Source organism: Portunus trituberculatus, chromosome 38 (genome assembly GCF_017591435.1).
Source record: "Portunus trituberculatus isolate SZX2019 chromosome 38, ASM1759143v1, whole genome shotgun sequence".
In the NCBI taxonomy this organism is placed as follows: Eukaryota; Metazoa; Arthropoda; class Malacostraca; order Decapoda; family Portunidae; genus Portunus; species Portunus trituberculatus.
In genome coordinates this window covers 26,294,043-26,311,542 of record NC_059292.1, presented here as the reverse complement: position 1 = coordinate 26,311,542, position 17,500 = coordinate 26,294,043, and the positions used below count along the sequence as shown (strand labels likewise).

General features: G+C 40.7%; 2 protein-coding genes across 9 annotated transcripts in view; one reads left to right on the top strand and one right to left on the bottom strand.

Moving 5' to 3' along the window:
* LOC123515189 (homeobox-leucine zipper protein HOX21-like) overlaps window positions 1–17,500 on the top strand; it is a 244,689-nt gene that overhangs the window by 89,674 nt on the left and 137,515 nt on the right. The window lies entirely within an intron of this gene.
* The window catches only part of LOC123515187 (TWiK family of potassium channels protein 18-like), a 152,741-nt gene that overhangs the window by 78,110 nt on the left and 57,131 nt on the right, over window positions 1–17,500 (bottom strand). For 6 of the 8 annotated variants that reach the window (XM_045273702.1, XM_045273706.1, XM_045273707.1 and 3 more), the window contains exons 2-3: window positions 561–652; window positions 213–384 (exon numbers count right to left, since the gene is read on the bottom strand). The gene's annotated coding sequence lies outside the window, so the exon portion shown is untranslated. Of the gene's footprint in view, window positions 1–212; window positions 385–560; window positions 653–17,259 lie in introns of all 8 variants that reach the window. The other 2 variants (XM_045273705.1, XM_045273704.1) reach the window with 2 other exon arrangements.

Sequence of the window (17,500 nt, the reverse complement as noted above, 5' to 3'; positions counted from 1 at the left end):
GTTAAAAGCTTGCAGAGAGGCTATTATTCAAAGCTCACAGAGGTGATTATTCACGTTGTCATGAGTGTCTTTTCCCGGTGATGATACAGAATCCTTCAATCATCACATGACTCATTAAAACAACTTTGCAAACATGAATGGGGTCCACAAGAAGCTAGAAAAGTTATAAAGCTTAAACAACCAAAAGTTTGAAAGCAGGTCACTCTCCTCACCTGCGGAGTCTCGGCGGGCCAGCTGCTCGTCAAGGAGCCTCCCCCGAGCCTCGAATGGACCCTCCTGGCGGGACATGCTGCCCGACGCCTCGGTGACGCACTCCCTCGCTAGACCTTCCTCTGCTTTCCTCCTGGGACGCCTCCTCACTCAGATCCCAGCACCTCACCTCACCTTTATCAATCATGGAGACAGGTGGCTATTAATTCTCTTGCAGGTGATCGTTAATTCTGAGTCACCTGATAAGTTCATTTTTATTAACGTAATGGAGCGTGACCAGCGACTACCTAGGGCATGTTTGTCACATGAAGGTCACGGCTCACCTGTTCCTTGGAGGTACGCTGCCTTACCTGTCGTCTGCTGAGAGGGAGCACCTGAGTGGTCCCCCGGTGCTGCTGGCGGGACGGAACGAGGTCACCGGAGACGCCGTCACTCCCACCTTCTGGTCAAAAGAGAGGAAAGCCGGTCAAGGGCTGGGAACAAGAGAGAGAGAGAGAGAGAGAGAGAGAGAGAGAGAGAGAGAGAGAGAGAGAGAGAGAGAGAGAGAGAGAGAGAGAGAGAGAGAGAGAGAGAGAGAGAGAGAGAGAGAGAGGAGGGGGGAAGAAATCGCCTGCCTGGACTCATTCTGGAACACGAATTGAGGCAGGAAGGAAAAAAAAGACATTTACAGATTATAAAGCAAAGCCCAACATCACCACCACCACCACCACCATCACCACCACCACCACCACCACCACCACTACCACTACCACTGCTACCACTACCCCTATCACCACCGCCAGCACCACCACAACCACCACTACCACTACCACTGCTACCACTACCCCTACCACCACCACAGCTACTAAGAAGAAGGGAAGAAAAAATGGTATCGTTATTTCCAAGAGAGAGAGAGAGAGAGAGAGAGAGAGAGAGAGAGAGAGAGAGAGAGAGATAATACATATTTTTTCTCTTGTCTTTTTCCTGCTCCTTCTTTCCCACCTTTCCTCTTATTCCTTGAACTTCCTCTTAATACCTACTTTTCTTTTCCTCTCCCCTTCAATCCCGCCACTTCTTTCCCCTCCCTTCACAGAATACAAGCTCCCTTTAATCTCTCTCTCTCTCTCTCTCTCTCTCTCTCTCTCTCTCTCTCTCTCTCTCTCTCTCTCTCTCTCTCTCTCTCTCCTCTCCTTGCTTTTACATCCTTCCCATTTTCTCTTTTTTTTTCTTCCTTTTTCTTTTTTTTGCTTCCTTAAAAATAATTTGGACGATAGTAGCTTTGAATTAGACGAAAATGATACTTCCCTTTCTCATGATTACCTTTTATTCTCTCTCTCTCTCTCTCTCTCTCTCTCTCTCTCTCTCTCTCTCTCTCTCTTCGTGTATAAGCTGCTGTGGTCGATCATTAAAGATTTTTCTTCGCGTGGCCGCCAACCATTTGTAGACGCAGAAAGAGTAGGCGCCGTCATGTCTCCTCCTCCTCCTCCTCCTCCTCCTCCTCCTCCTCCTCCTCCTCTTCTTCCTCCTTCTCCTCCTCCTCCTCCTCCTTCTTGTCATTCTCCTTTTTTTCTTTTTTCTTTCCTTTTCTTCTTGTCTAAAACCTCTTTTTCTTTATTTTCTTTCACCTCTTGCTTCTTCTCCTCCTCCTCCTCCTCCTCCTCCTATTCCTATTCCTCTTACTGCTACTTTTTTCTCCATTTGTCTTTCCTCCTCCTCCTCCTTCTCCTCCTCCTTCTCTTATTTCTCTTAGTACTCCTTTCTCCTCCTGCTATCTAATGTTCATTTAAAACGTTCCGAAGCTCTAAATAGTAAACATTTATGGAATACCAGTAAGGAGGAACATGAGTAGAATGTGGAGGAGAAAAATAAAAGAGAAAAAAGAAAGAACAGATAAAAGTAAGAAAAATAAGAAAAAGAAGAAGAGGAGGAGGAGGTAGAGTAGGAGGAATTCGAGGAAGAGGAGGAAAAGGAGGAAGAAGAAGAGAAGGAAACATGACAACACCTACTCCCTCTGGCACAATAAACAACCTTACGTAACTTCACATTACCACAAACGACGACCTCAAACAAATAACAACAGAAAATAACCCCTTCTCAGACCACAGAATGCTAACAAGCCACACTCAGAAACTACACCAAAACACGGTAAAGATATTGACGTACACTCATATCTCCTTCCATTACTGAAAGTGCCAAACAACGCAACATTTTCCACCCTTGTTGCAGTGTGCCTGTGATTCCCAGTAAAGGTATGCCCGGCTTGCTCTTGATAAATACAAGGCACGTGAGGCTCCACCAGATTCCTGTGTGCTGAGGTGGAAGGAAAAAAAAAAACAGTGGAAGCAGAACAGGGTGGATTAGGATGTGTGTGTGTGTGTGTGTGTGTGTGTGTGTGTGTGTGTGTGTGTTTGTGTGTGTGTGGAGGTGCGGTCAGGAAAGTATATAAAAGTAGATAATGGATTGTAAACAGAACATGCATTAAGGTCTTTGTTCTATGTGTGTGTTGTTTCCAGAGCAGAATGTTATTAAGGAAGTAGAACAAGGATTAAGAACAGTGATCGTGTGTGTGTGTGTGTGTGTGTGTGTGTGTGTGTGTGTGTGTGTGTGTGTGTGTGTGTGTGTGTGTACGTAAGCTAGAACGAAACATTGTGTGTGGAGTTTATGAAAGTAGAACAGATTTTATTATTATCATTTTTTTTTTTTTTTTTATTTGTGTGCGTGTAGAATAAGAGAAAGGACTGAAGTAGGTAGTATAAGTAGAATAGAGATTGAGGTCTTCATTGTGTGTGTGTGTGTGTGTGTGTGTGTGTGTGTGTGTGTGTGTGTGTGTGTGTGTGTGTGTGTGTGTGTGTGTGTGTGTGTGTCAGTGGAGCGATATGTTTGTATAATCTGTCATTCCAGTATGGATTTTTTTATTTATTGTTTTTTTTCTTTTACTTTTCATCTAGACCTTGAATTTTTCCAGGCTTCTTCTTTATTTAGCTTCGTTTTCTCATGATACCTTTCCTTGGCTACACCATAGTTACGGATCACTAACCACCCATAAAACTCTCTCTCTCTCTCTCTCTCTCTCTCTCTCTCTCTCTCTCTCTCTCTCTCTCTCTCTCTCTCTCTCTCTCTCTCTCTCTCTCTCTCTCTCTCTCTCTCTCATGAGAAAAAAGTAAAGAAAAATCTGGACCGCCCTCCTGAGACGTGATATAACTTGCTGATTTCTATTTGTATTGCAGTTTCTCTCTTTCTCTAAAGGCTGTATAAAAACTCGTGTTTAACCCCTTCAGTACTAGGAGGCATTTTTACCATGGATTTTAGGTGTAATAAGACGTCTTTATTTACATTAGGAAGGGTTTATGGAGATCAGAAGAATAATGGTCCAGACTCCTCACTATTTTAATCCCTACATGAGTTTCTGAAGCTGTATAAAATCACCAAATAGTAACCAGAATAAATATGAAGACGTATCACGGTCCTGAAGGGGTTAATAAAACAGGAGCTCTTTTTCTGAAGCAATTATTTATCACAGCATTAATATTTTCAAAGAACACACAAATGATAAACTGAATCTCAAGTGTTTTCTTCTGTTAATGATATATAGATCTTGTAAGTTTGTCGTTAAATCCATAAATTCATCCCTGAAAACCCGTGAAACTCCATTTGCAACATTTTAATCTCATCAGTACCATGACACGTTTTCCTATTCATTCTGGTTACTATTTGGTAATTTTATACAGCTTTAGAAACTTATGTAGGGATTAAAATAGTGAAGACTGGCCATTAATCTTCCGACCTCCATATACCCTTCCTAATGTAAGTAATATCGTCTAGCTATACCCAAAACTCATAGTAAAAATGCGTTCCAGTAATGAAAGGGTTAATAATAGAGGATGTGTTGCTAATATCGTTAAGAACATTTTCTCGAAGTGTCAATCTCGGTAACCAGGCAGGGATATTGAGGCTGTCAGTGCTGACTGGAGGTAATCACCGGGTAATATCGCTAATTGGTCTCAAATGCAACTGCTGCTTTGTCCGGTTACAATGATATTTGGTTTTAATCCTATCTTCTCCTCGCTGGCTGAATCAAAATAGACGAGTCCTTAGAATTTTTAGAAAATTTTTTCACGCAGGATTATTTTCTAGTGTAATAAGATAAATTAGGAATTTTAAGCGCTTTTTGATAGATTTATTGCAACACACTCATTAATGAAGACATTAGTGCTGAGTCAAGAGAGAACTTTAAAGGACTTGATATTTTCATGGATAAGGGTGATACTCGTAGGTGGAAAATGCAGATATGTTTCATGGCCCTTGTATAGCCTCAGCTTTTTCCTTATTTTCTTAAGTTCTTATATTCTCAAAGCTCCCTTGGATAAGACATTTGTCATGGATGTGTTGTTATAGAATGATTGTTGTCTATATTAACACAAGTTGCCGTCACCCTTGAATACTCCAATAACTTTCACCACACCTTGATAGAAGTTGAGGTAAGACCCCCTCCCCTGGTTGCAACACACATCCAAGTCTGTTGTGTGGCTGGCTGTGATAACACTGATAGAGCGTAGTGATGGTGCTTCATATAACTTCACTAATTATTGACAATTGTCTCAATGAGGAAAGTTGGGAGTTAATTCTGGCAATACTTACTGTGATAATGATATATATATATATATATATATATATATATATATATATATATATATATATATATATATATATATATATATATATATATATATATTTGGAATTAATGATTATATATTTGAACGAGGTTACGCAATCTTATGTGTATTTTCTTTTTTATCCACAATATGTAAGAGGTCTTTTGTTCCAATCCTGCTTACATGATTCCGCAGTACAATTCTGCTTACATGATTCTACAAGTCAGCAAATCTTTATGCAGAGATGCATCTATGTCCTGTTTACCTCCTGGCCATTCAGTGAAGCACAAAGTCACTGACTGTGATGGCTAGTCCGGTGTTTTACAGGTTTCGTTGAGAAAACTCGTTTTTGTTATATAGATATGAGAAAATAATTATAGACTTAAGAATGACAATTGTCCTTATTGTTTTCTACGACTTACGGGTTAAAAGCTGGAACGTGAAAAACAATAAAGTGTAGACTTAAGTACCATTCGTAAACAAATTACTATCCATGACCCAGCTCGCACAGGCCTGAATATCACCCGATCCAAACTGCTGGTCTTACGCTGCGGTGCGCCGATCTACGCAATGGGGGCCGGGATGCGCACCACACCTTTAAGGAGCGAGGGAGTTGGCCTCTTGGCGGAGTGATATTGGGGAGAGTGGAGAGAAAATTGGGAAATGAAATAAAGCGATGAGGAAAAGGAAATTGAAAGTGAAATAGTAAAGAGAAATTAAATAATGCAATAAATATGATTATTTGAAAGTGATAGGAAAAAAATATAGTTGAACATGGAAAGCGTAACAATGATTGAAATTGTGAAAGAATGTGAAAGTGAAATCATGAAGAAAACCTGGAGAAATAAATAGTAAAAAAAAGAAGTATGTTGGTAAAGAAAAGAAAGTAGATGAAATAATTAAAGAAAAATTAGCGGCTGAAATAGTGAAAGGGAAATAGAGTGTTGTTAAAGAAAAATGGAGGTTAAATAGCAGAGAGGAAAAAAAAATGAGATCGTAAAGGAGAAATACGAGGGACATAACAATATGAAAAATTGAAGAGATGGGAAGGTGAAATCGCGACACAAGAGGAGGAAGTGGAGATGGAAGAGGAGTGGGTAGAGGAAAAAGAGAAGGACGAAGAGGACGAGCAGGAAGACAAAGAGGAGGAGAAGGAGGACGAGGAGGAGGAACAGGAGGAGGAGAAAAAGAAGAAGAAGAAGAAGAAGAAGAAGAAGAAGAAGAAGAAGAAGAAGAAGAAGAAGAAGAGGAAGAAGAGAAAATGCTGCAATCACAAGAAGAAACAGGAATATAGAAAGGAAAGTGAAGGAAGTGGAGGAGGAGAAGGAGGAGGAGGAGGAGGAGGAAAAGGAGGAAGAGGAAGTCGTGATTCTTACACCAGTGCGGTGGAGTAAGATGAGAGAAATGAATTGGAATAAGAAAAATAGAAATAGTAGAAGTAGTAGTAGTAGTAGTAGTAGTAGTAGTAGTAGTAGTAGTAGTAGTAGTAGTAGTAGGAGGAGGAAGAGGAGGAGGAGGAGGAGGAGGAAGAGAGACAAGAAGAGAAGAAATAGGACCACGAACAGGAAGAGAACAACAATAAAGAGGTCATAAGGAAAAAAAAGGAGGGCATGAGAGGCACCCTTTCATGTCTGCACCAGGAAACATAGAAGATAATCCTATACACCACCACCTCTTCCCCCACACCTCCCCCAAAAAAGAAAACGAAAACGAAAACGGAACAATGAAGCATGCGTCTCACCACACTTTCCTCGTGCCTCGTGGTTCGTCTGCCCTGCTTAACTTAAACACACACGTACACGCGAAGTGACATGCAAAGAACTACGTACGAAAAATGCATGCACGTATATCACCAACACGTGGCAGGAAAAGGGCAACGCAGTGTATCTTCTTAGTCATTATTGCTTTTGAACTGTTATGATGCATGGGAGGGAGAGAAGGTAAGGAAATATTTAAAGACCACCTGCATGTTTTTTTTTTTTTATTTTATACCCTCCCACTTTGTCTTGTTTTTGTGGAATAGAAGGAAAGGTGAGTAAAAGTAACGTAAAACGAAAATAAAGGTCCATTAATTTACCAGAAAGGAAAATGAGAAAGGAGGGAAAGTATGGAGGAAGGAATGTTAAAAGGAAGAAAAACAGGAAGAAAGGAAAGTTGAAGGGAAGAAAAGTAGGAAGATAGGAAGGTAAGAAGGAAGAAAAAGTAAACAGGAAGAGAAGTAAGCAGGAAAAAAAGTAGGAAGGAAGAAAAGTAGAAAGGAAGAAAAGTAGAAAGGAAGAAAAGAAAGTAAGAAGGAAGAAAAGTAAGAAGAAAAGAAAGTAAAAAGGATGAAAAGTAGGAAGAAAGAAAAGAAGCAAGGAAGAAAAGAAGTAGGCAGGAAAAAAAGTAGGCAGGAAGAAAAGAAGGAAAGAAGAAAAGTAGATAGGAACAAAAGAAGTAGGCAGGAACAAAAGTAGGCAGAAAGAGATCCCCTTGGAAGTCGGAGAGAGCAAAAAAAAAAAAAAAGAAAAAAATAGAATAGGTCTTGAAACCTTAACCTGCGTCTAGCAATTAACAGTGCCGACTCAGGTGTGCAGTGTGGAGGTGTACAGAGTGTGGGTGTGTGTCAGGTGGGAAGGAGTGGTATTGTGTGGGGATGGGGGGGGAGGAAGAGTGGGAGTATAGATATATTTGATGTGTCTAGTGGTGGTGGTGGTGGAGGTTCATTGTTGGTGTTGTTGCTGTTGGTAGTATAGTAGTACCGGTAACGTATTGGTGGTGATGGTGGTGGTGATGGTGGTGATGCTGGTGGTAGTGGTGATGTTCCTGTTCTTTTTTTTCATATAGAATTTAATTTTTTTTTTAGATCAGCCAACAGCAAGAATCTCTCTCTCTCTCTCTCTCTCTCTCTCTCTCTCTCTCTCTCTCTCTCTCTCTCTCTCTCTCTCTCTCTCTCTCTCTCTCTCTCTCTCTCTCTCTCTCTCTCTCTCTCTCTCTCTCTCTCATATCCTCACAAACAAAAAATAGCCCAGTTTGCCACATTTTTAGCCCTCCTTTGTTTCGCGTGCTTTCAAAACAGTTTCTTTACCCTAAAAATAAGACAAATAGAATGAAAATAAAAAAAATAACATGTGTGAATCATCCTCCCTGAACCCTTACCCCCTTTTTCCACTCCCCCTCACCCGTCTCGTCTTCCTCCCTTGCTTGGACTCCTCACCTCCCCGTCCCTCCTTCTCATCCTCTCCTCACCCAGAAAGGTCAGGAGGAAATGAACTTTTTAGGCAATGTTTAATTTTCCTCTCCCGTGTCTTGGAGGCTCGAGAGAAAGAAGAAAACAGAAGACAACCAACGAGAGAGAACAGAGTTAATCTTGTTCTCTCTTATTTTTGTCTGTAAGTTTTTATTTCGTTGTTTCTGTTTTTTTTTTTTTTTTTTACATGAAGTGCTTAACGGGAATTTCTGGTGAATTTAGTTTGTCTTGGCTTTGTGTTTGTCCTTTCCTGTTAAAAATGATGTGAATTCGTTTTTTTAGATTGTTGGTGAGGTGTTTTGTTTTTTTGTTTTTTCCTCCATTTTCTCTGTATTTTTCTTCAGTTTTCTTTTATTTTTTAGAGATGAAGTAATTTGCGTTGTTTTTTTTTCGTGAGATTCGTTTGCTTTGTCTTTGTCTTCTTTTCTACTAAAATGAAAAAAAGACATGAATTTAATTTCTATCTTGTTCATGAGGCGGATTAATTCGCTGTGAACTCCGCCACTTTAGACCGTCTCAGTACAGTCACAGTACGAGACATGATATACAGTTCGTCCTTGTATCGGGTAAAAAGCTATTGAGGAGGATATCGATTTGCATACACATGTCTTACGTGTTAAGATGACCAACCATATGAGTAAAAATGGGAAAGAAAAGCTCATTTATCTCGCCAATCACAATAGATCAAAGTAGAGACACACAAAAGTATAAGGTCATTAGTCTTCAGTCATGAGGGCGTTTTAAAAGAATATTAAACAAATTCATGGATGAAAAATAACAGGTAGAAAAAGGTAGAGATGTTTTGTGGAGGGACTGCCACGTGTAAGCCTCAGATTCTTGCAGCTTCTCTTTTATTTCACGTTCTTATATTCTTATGAAAAGTTTGCCAGTTCAGTTACGGAGGTGTTTTGGTATCCCTTCTTTAAACCAGTGCAAGTCAGAGGAACGATTTGAAATGGAAAGAGGCAGAGAGTTCCAGAATTCGCCAGTGTTAAAAAGACCCACATACAAGATTCATTGCTAGATAGATAGGCAGACACTTTAAGATGCGTACGTACATGCATTCAGACATTATAGTTTCATCCAAAACTATGCAATTTTTCAACGCTAAGGTTTGAGCTAATCACGTCATAAACTTTGAGATTCTTTTGCTCTTAGACAGTCTGAAAATTGAATCGAAGAAATGAATGAATTGCTGACAACAAAAGTTAAAGTAAAGAGAGAGAGAGAGAGAGAGAGAGAGAGAGAGAGAGAGAGAGAGAGAGAGAGAGAGAGAGAGAGAGAGAGAGAGAGAGAGAGAGAGAGAGAGAGAGAGAGAGAGAGAGAGAGAGAGAGAGAGAGAGAGAGAGAGTGTATGTGTATGTGTGTCACTCAGTCTTCTTGCTTCTCTCGACACGTCTTTCCTCTATCCTTCTCTTCCTCCTCCTCCTCCTGCTCCTCCTCCTCCTCCTCCTCCTCCTCCTCCTATTATCCCTAACGCTCCTGCACCCAACTTTCCTCCCCTGTGCGCTATTGTTATAGATGCAATGAACGTGTCGCACCTGTATTGTGTTAGGAATCATATCATGTTCTTGTCAGCCTTCGAGTGCCGAGAGTAAGCAAGGAGGACGTCATCTCTATCGCAGGCCATTCAAGCTCCTCTTTTCAGTAATGGTGTCGTGCATGTAAAGGAAGGAATGGCTATGTATGTGAGGGATGGAGGTTAAACTTTGCATGGACTTAAGATCGAGGTGTTTCAGTGTTCTCTCTGTATTGTCAGGGGTGAGTGGTCAAGAATAGAGTGGTAGAGAGGAAGGTATAGGAAGGAAGGGTAGGCTGTGTAATGTGTGTGGATTGGGACAGAAAGTGATGATGTGATCCTGAGACTGGTGGTTGTTTCAGTCAGTGAACTAAATAACTTTATCGATCTTGAACTTAATATTCTTGCATTGTTTTTTTGTGATTTTTTCGTATTTATTTTTATTTTCTCTTTTATCTTGCTTTCATGAATGTTATGGTAGCGATAAGTTGAGTGGGTTTCTTTTCTTTCTTTTCCGTGTGGTACCATTGGCCAGTTTTTGATACTTAAAAAAAAAAGAGAAGATAGAAAAAAAAAATGGCATTCCTCGTGATCACTCCAACGTTACATCTTTATATATCTTTAGAATCAGGAACAAACTAGATGCTCATTTCATACGTATTAGAGTAAATGTATTAAACTCTGAAATAGGTTATCCTCTGACTGCAAAATTTAACTGCTTTCTCTCAACTGCAGAAACGCTCCTCGATGCCTCCGTTATGTGATGAAATATACAAGACTTCCAGAATTTAGACGAACTGACTTGTATTTAATGAAGGTAAATGCAAAACTCGTACATATTGATTATAAAGGAACGCCTCCACTCAAGTGCTCGACTTTTATGCAAGGTAATGGAGTCGTCAAAGCGAAGGCAAGGTAAATAAGGATGTTAGTAATTTACCGCCTGTCAATATGTAGTGTATGCAGGACAGAGATTAGTAAACGTTGCTCTCCATTTGCATACTTGTTTAGCTTTTCTTTTGCTTGTGTGTGTGGTGTATTTTGTGATTGCTTCTCCTTCTTCTCCTTCTTCTCTTTTTGTTGTTATTTTTATTGCTGTTGTTGTTGTTGTTGTTGTTGTTGTTGTTGTTGTTGTTGTTGTTGTTGTTGTTGTTGTTTTCATTGCGTTCTTGTTTGTTTCTTCATTTTATTCCTCTGGCTACTTTTGTTGTTATTCTTCGCCTTCTTCGTTTTCGTCTTTTTTTTCTCTCTCTCTCTCTCTCTCTCTCTCTCTCTCTCTCTCTCTCTCTCTCTCTCTCTCTCTCTCTCTCTCTCTCTCTCTCTCTCTCTCTCTCTTTTTCCTCCATCATCACTGCCACAACCTTCTCCTCCTCCTCCTCCTCCTCCTCCTCCTCCTCCTCCTCCTCCTCCTCCTCCTCCTCCTCCTCCTCCTCCTTATCATCATCACTCAATTTCACCTTTTGACTTTTTATAACCTTTACTCGTTTTTCCAGATTCCTCTTACTGATCGCTATTCTTTTTGATTTCTGCATATAGTTTTTAATCAGCGTTCTCTTATTAAATCCTTTTGCATATGTAAACCTCAAAGCGAGAGTCAACAGCAGATAATTACCACTCTCTCTCTCTCTCTCTCTCTCTCTCTCTCTCTCTCTCTCTCTCTCTCTCTCTCTCTCTCTCTCTCTCTCTCTCTCTCTCTCTCTCTCTCTCTCTCTCTCTCGCTCTCTTTCCCGCTGTAACTCAAAAGAAGTATTGGAAAGGGAAGTCTATCGAGAAAACTTTCGCAGTACCTCTTCTGACATGGGAGAGAGAGAGAGAGAGAGAGAGAGAGAGAGAGAGAGAGAGAGAGAGAGAGAGAGAGAGAGAATTAAGTATAAGAAAATAATATAAGAAAACATAGCAATTTCTGCAGTATTATGATAAGGAAAATAACAACAACACTCGTAATTAACTCCTGAATTGTAATGTCACTTGTGTCTAGTCTGGCGCAGTTGGCAGGCGGGATAAGGTCAGGAACAGCAGAGCAAGGTAGAATTACGGGCGGCAGAAACATATTAAGGTTATGTACGTTGTGATTCACGCGGCATAACAAACAAATAATTCTTCACCCCATGACGAGATAACAATTAAACAGCAGACATTATCGTACACCTGTTTCTTGTTATATTACTTCTCGCGACCTGGAAGCCGCCATGACCTGTAATCTAAAGCGCTTTGTTCTCTCGTCAGGGCTGTTTTCTAAGGCCGCAGAGCTGAAGAGTCGTGTTCTCGTATCTGTTTTCTCGATCGGTCATGTAGAATTCTTGTTAATCTGTTACTGAAATTATAGAAAGGCTCGTGTAACCGTCCATAACTTTCAGTACAGTTTTAGAGGTATGACACAGAAGCATTTTAGAATATAAACACTGGTTACTTGTTTTCTTATCTGGAGTACATCAGTTTCTAGCCACAGTCATGAAAACAACCTGACAGGCCCTATTAACGTACAGTGCTGTCTGGTTGAAGTACTCAGAATAGGAAAGAGAAAAGTTTGAGGAAGCTGGAAATAATAGTTATCTTCTCTCGTTTACATATTTTTTATTAGTTTCTGTTTATATATGTGTGTATATCCTGAGGACGGTGATATTATAAGAAAACGTTCTTTGGAAACTCCAAACCTATATAACGTATCATCTGCTGGAAGTATTGGATAAAAAGATTTGGGAAGCTTTTGAGAATCCAATCAATGGCTAGCTTCTCTTCTATCTGCAGTAGACCAGTTACTATTTATATACCCTGAGGATGGCTGTAGGAAATATAGTCCGGCGATACTGTATTGCGCACGAAAGAAGGCATTATGGGTACACAGAGAATTCCCAAAGGCGCCACAAAGGATACACAGGACAGTCTCGTAAACAGACCATTCCGAGAAGCAGAGCCAGGCAGACGGCTGGCTGGCTTATCCTTAATTGTGTCCACGGTTGGCGCCAGTAATTGTTAATTCCTGGCAGTGTGTGATTAAGCAAATTACGAATACACACACACACACACACACACACACACACACACACACACACACACACACACACACACACACACACACACACACACACACACACACACACACACACACACACACACACATTATCTACAAATGTTCATCCTTAGCGTAAGAGAAATAGATTTGAATGAAATTGAATGATATCAAAACAAGAAATAGAAAGGAATTAGTTCTGAAATAGAGTTGAAGACGAGTGGAATGGACTCAGTAATCAGATTGTTTCAGCTGAGGATTAATGGAGCATTAGAAGGAGACTCGCTAAATTTATGAATGAAAAAGATAGAATAATGGAAATATGTGTTTTCTACAGGGACTACCACGTGTTGGCTTGGTGGCTTCTTGTAGCTTCCCTTATTTTCTTATGACACACGCAAGGCTCCTCATCCTTGGCTGGGGAACTAAAGGCTATTGACATGAGTGAGCGGGAGCATCTGGTAATCTGTCGACACTCATCAAGGGGGCGACAGCAGGGCGGGGAGGTTAGAGTAGCTGAAGACACGAGGCGACACAAGACCTTCCTGATAAGAGGGATGTTGATGGGGCAGTGACGACAGACAAGACAAAGGAAGAGTTATTTTCTGGTCCATAAAGTAAGTATAGATCTCTCTCTCTCTCTCTCTCTCTCTCTCTCTCTCTCTCTCTCTCTCTCTCTCTCTCTCTCTCTCTCTCTCTCTCTCTCTCTCTCTGTGTGTGTGTGTGTGTGTGTGTGTGTGTGTGTGTGTGTGTGTGTGTGTGTGTGTGTGTGTGTGTGTGTGTGTGTGTGTGTGTGTGTGTGTGTGTGTGTGTTTTATATCCACTGTTACTTTACTACAACTACTACTACTACTACTACTACTACTACTACTACTACTACTACTACTATCTCGTACGTTCAAATTCAACTATTTATGTGTGGCACTATAATTGAGGGTGAGTGGAGCAAGAAGGTGAATAGACATGAAGGGAAGGAGGAGAGAGGTATATGAGGTATGCAGTGCATTAAGAAAGCGGGAGATGAGAAGTGAAGAGTTGTCATAATGAAGAGAATAATGAGCAGAATAAGTTAGTGAATGGCTTACGTAGACACAAGGCAAGCATGGGGACGTGTCGAGGAAGGAACATTGATACCAGCCGTCTTTAATTAAGTCCTGAATAATTTCCATCAAACAAAGCGAGGGATGTCAAAGTGTAGTGCAGAGGGGAACTTGCTCTTAGGACACTGACACACACCTAATTCCGAAACGCTTTGCTCACTCACCATGACTATTATCAAAGGCCAAAGTGTTGATAATACGAATTCTTATGAGTATTTCTCCTTTAGATAGTATGATAAATCCCTTCATCTGTCATTGGAACTGTAAAAAAAACACACTTAAAAATCCGTGCAACTTCTACTAGAACATCTGAAAGTAGTAGAGATTCTTAACGAATATTTCTCCTTTAGATAATATAGAAACCCCTTATTCTCGTCACTAGAACCTTAAAAACACTCGTGTAACATCATCAAAAGCCGTTGAAAGTACTGGAGATGCAGCGCGGAAATGTTCCAGAATATACTCTGATGAACGAGCGTCAGGCTGCCTCGAATAGTACATTAGCGTCTCTGTGGCTGGTGCAGTGGCGGGTTATGGCACGGAAAGGGATAAAAGACGAGGAGACTAGATATCGAAGAGTATTTGCAAGACACGAGAGCGAGCGGAGGAGAAAGAAGTTACGTATGAGGATGGGAAAGGTATGCATTATTATATCATGGGCATTATTTACGTGTGTGATGCTCTGCCGGATAATGTCATTGTGTACTGTGAGTGATGCTGCGAGGCTTCTCATTTGCGTCATCGGCGTTACGTGTGAGGGGCGATGCTATTATAAGAGGAGATTGGAGGAGACGTGACAAGAGGCAGGTAGTGGGTTGTGTTGCAAAGGAGGAAGAGGATGAGAAGGAGTTTGAAGTAGAAGTATTAGAGGAGAAATAGGAGGAGGAGAAAGAGGACAAGAAAAAGAGCACAACAAAAATTAATAAACGAGACCAAGAGATATCTTAAGACCAGGAAGAGGAGGAGAAGAAGGAGGAAGAGGAGAAGCAGAAAGAGGAAATGGTGCAGCAGAGAAACTAAAAAAAAAAAAAATGATATAGAGTCAGGAAATGAAAATAAACAGCAACAAACACTAGAAGAAGAAAAATAAAAACAAGATCGAGAACAAAGATAACAACAAAAACCAAGAAAATTGAACTAACTGAAAAAGAGAACAACTCTGATAAGCCAAAAGGGAAGAAAGTAAAAGATAAAAAAGGAACAAAATGAAAGCTAGGGCAAAAGATCAGCACACACGCTCCTATTAGCATCTCCAGCCCATTATCCTGAGCAACACACTTCTTGCTTCATAACACTTCACACTGTATCTGGCAAGGAACACACGGCTGAGAAGAGGCAGGTGGTGAAGCAGAAAGTCAGGATTTATAGAACTGAACAGCAAGATAACACATTCTCCCACTCCCCTTTCCTCTAACTTAGAATTCCTAAATCCTCAATCTCTCTCCTAACTTTCAGCTTTACTCTCCCTCTGTTCCCTTGTCGCATCGCTATTAGAGAAGAGAGAGAGAGAGCGAGAGTGAGACCGGTGGAGCATCAGCATCAGCAGCACCACCTCTTACTCGGGCACACATAGTACGGAGAGGCAGTCCAGTCCAGTCCCGCCGGCGCCTGGAGTTCACTCGCCTCGCATTACAGGCTTGAGTAGCTTCACTTTGCTCGCTCGCTACTCCCACCAATTGATTTAAAAAGAGCCAGCCTGGGAGCACCTTAGCGAGAGAGAGAGAGAGAGAGAGAGAGAGAGAGAGAGAGAGAGAGAGAACACAGAACAAACAGTTACTTCCATTTCTGAACGCGTCAATCATTAAAGGAACACAAAAACGAGGTAGCAAAGCAATTCTCGTGTCTGGAACATATGCACGAAGGTCGCCATTCACAAACACTTTACTCTTTCTCTTCCACTCACTATGACTATTTTCATAAGCCCACAGAAAGTATTAGCTAAATTCTCAAGAGTGTTTCCCCTATAAACCATGCAGAAAACTTGTCAAGCTGTCACTGAACCATGAAAACACCTTCGAAATATCCTGTCAAACGAATTGGAGGCTTTTGAAAGTAGTCGGGATGCTGAGAAAAGTGTTTAGGAATGTGATGGTAAGGGAGACGAGGCAAGGCGGGGCGAGGCGGCTAGACCAGACAGGAGGTTCGGTAAAGGACAGGAGACGAGCGTGGCGTAAGAATTTGGGAATACTTCGAATACCTAGAGGACTTGAGAGAGAGAGAGAGAGAGAGAGAGAGAGAGAGAGAGAGAGAGAGAGAGAGAGAGAGAGAGAGCATTAACCTCGTATATTCCTGAAACTATTTTTTAACTAAGAATCTGAGTGTTCTAAGAAAAAAAAAATTATTTGTCTTTCATAGGAGAGTCTTATCAGTGTAACCTCTATAAATAGCTTGTCTTTTGTACTTGTATTTGAGACAAGGTTAGATAATGGTAGAATATTGGATAACTGAAAAGATAAGATAATTGTTATGTCAGTATCTGAAGGTTATGTGTGTATAAAAAAATTCTTAGGTTAAAAAGTCTGCAGTTTCATACAATTTGCGTTTTTAACAGATTATTTAATTTTGCCAAGAGTTAAGATTAGGTTTACAAACTTTTGGTAATTTGTATTTTGTTTCATAAGTGTTCACTATTAATTACCATTTTTTTTATATGTAATACTTTATTAACTGACAAAAAAAAAATAAGTAGGATAAGTTCTTTTATGTATATTATATATCTCTGTTTATACTTAAGTACAGGCTTTTTAAAAAACAACGAAAAAAACAATGTTGCTTTAAGTCTATGTAATGTAGTTTAAATAAAAATGAAAAACTAATCAGCTTCCAACTATATTGATAACCAATTAACTAACTCTAAGGGAATTGAATGATATTTTTATTACTGTAATGACAAATTAATCAGATTTCTACATTAGTAACAGGAAAGAACACTCTTGAGAACCCTGTTAATCACTTGCTTGGCCTTTATAAATAGTCATGGTAGGATAGAGGAGTGTTTCAGAAAAATGGCCACAGTCACGCCGCTTTTAAAGAAGATAACTGCTGCGTAACTTTGCATTATTACTGGACACGGTTATAAAGTGCCTGGCAGACTGGGAGAGTGGTGGGGGGGGTGAGGCAGTGATGAAAGGCCCCTAGAGACTCCTTTACATTTGTTTAACACGTGTCCTCCTGTAAATACAAGGCGTACAAGATTTAGTTACCCATCTCTCTCTCTTATTCTCTCTCTCTCTCTCTCTCTCTCTCTCTCTCTCTCTCTCTCTCTCTCTCTCTCTCTCTCTCTCTCTCTCTCTCTCTCTCTCTCTCTCTCTCTCTCTCTCTCTCTCTCTCTCTCTCTCTCTCTCTCTCTCTCTCTCCCTGGTAACTATCAACTTATTTTAACATTTCACTTTATCCTCGCGCCTTGTGTGTGTGTGTGTGTGTGTGTGTGTGTGTGTGTGTGTGTGTGTGTGTGTGTGTGTGTGTGTGTGTGTGTGTGTGTGTGTGTGTGTGTGTGTGTGTGTGTTTGTGTGTGTGTGTGTGTGTGTCAAAGGTCTCCACCAAGCTGTACAGTGTCATACCTTAGTGATAGCATCGCATCTCCAGCTGGGGCTTGTCACGTCACCTTTATGACGCCGCTGCTCCCTCGCCAACGCATCAACAGGAAGGTACACGAGGAGGAGGAGGAGGAGGAGGAGGAAGAGGACAGGAGAAATATGTCGGAAAATTGCTATGGTCGTCTTCTTTTCTCCGTCACAACACTCGAGGCAACATCATAACGACAATGCAACACTTCAAGGCATCTCTGGTTGCAACACTACC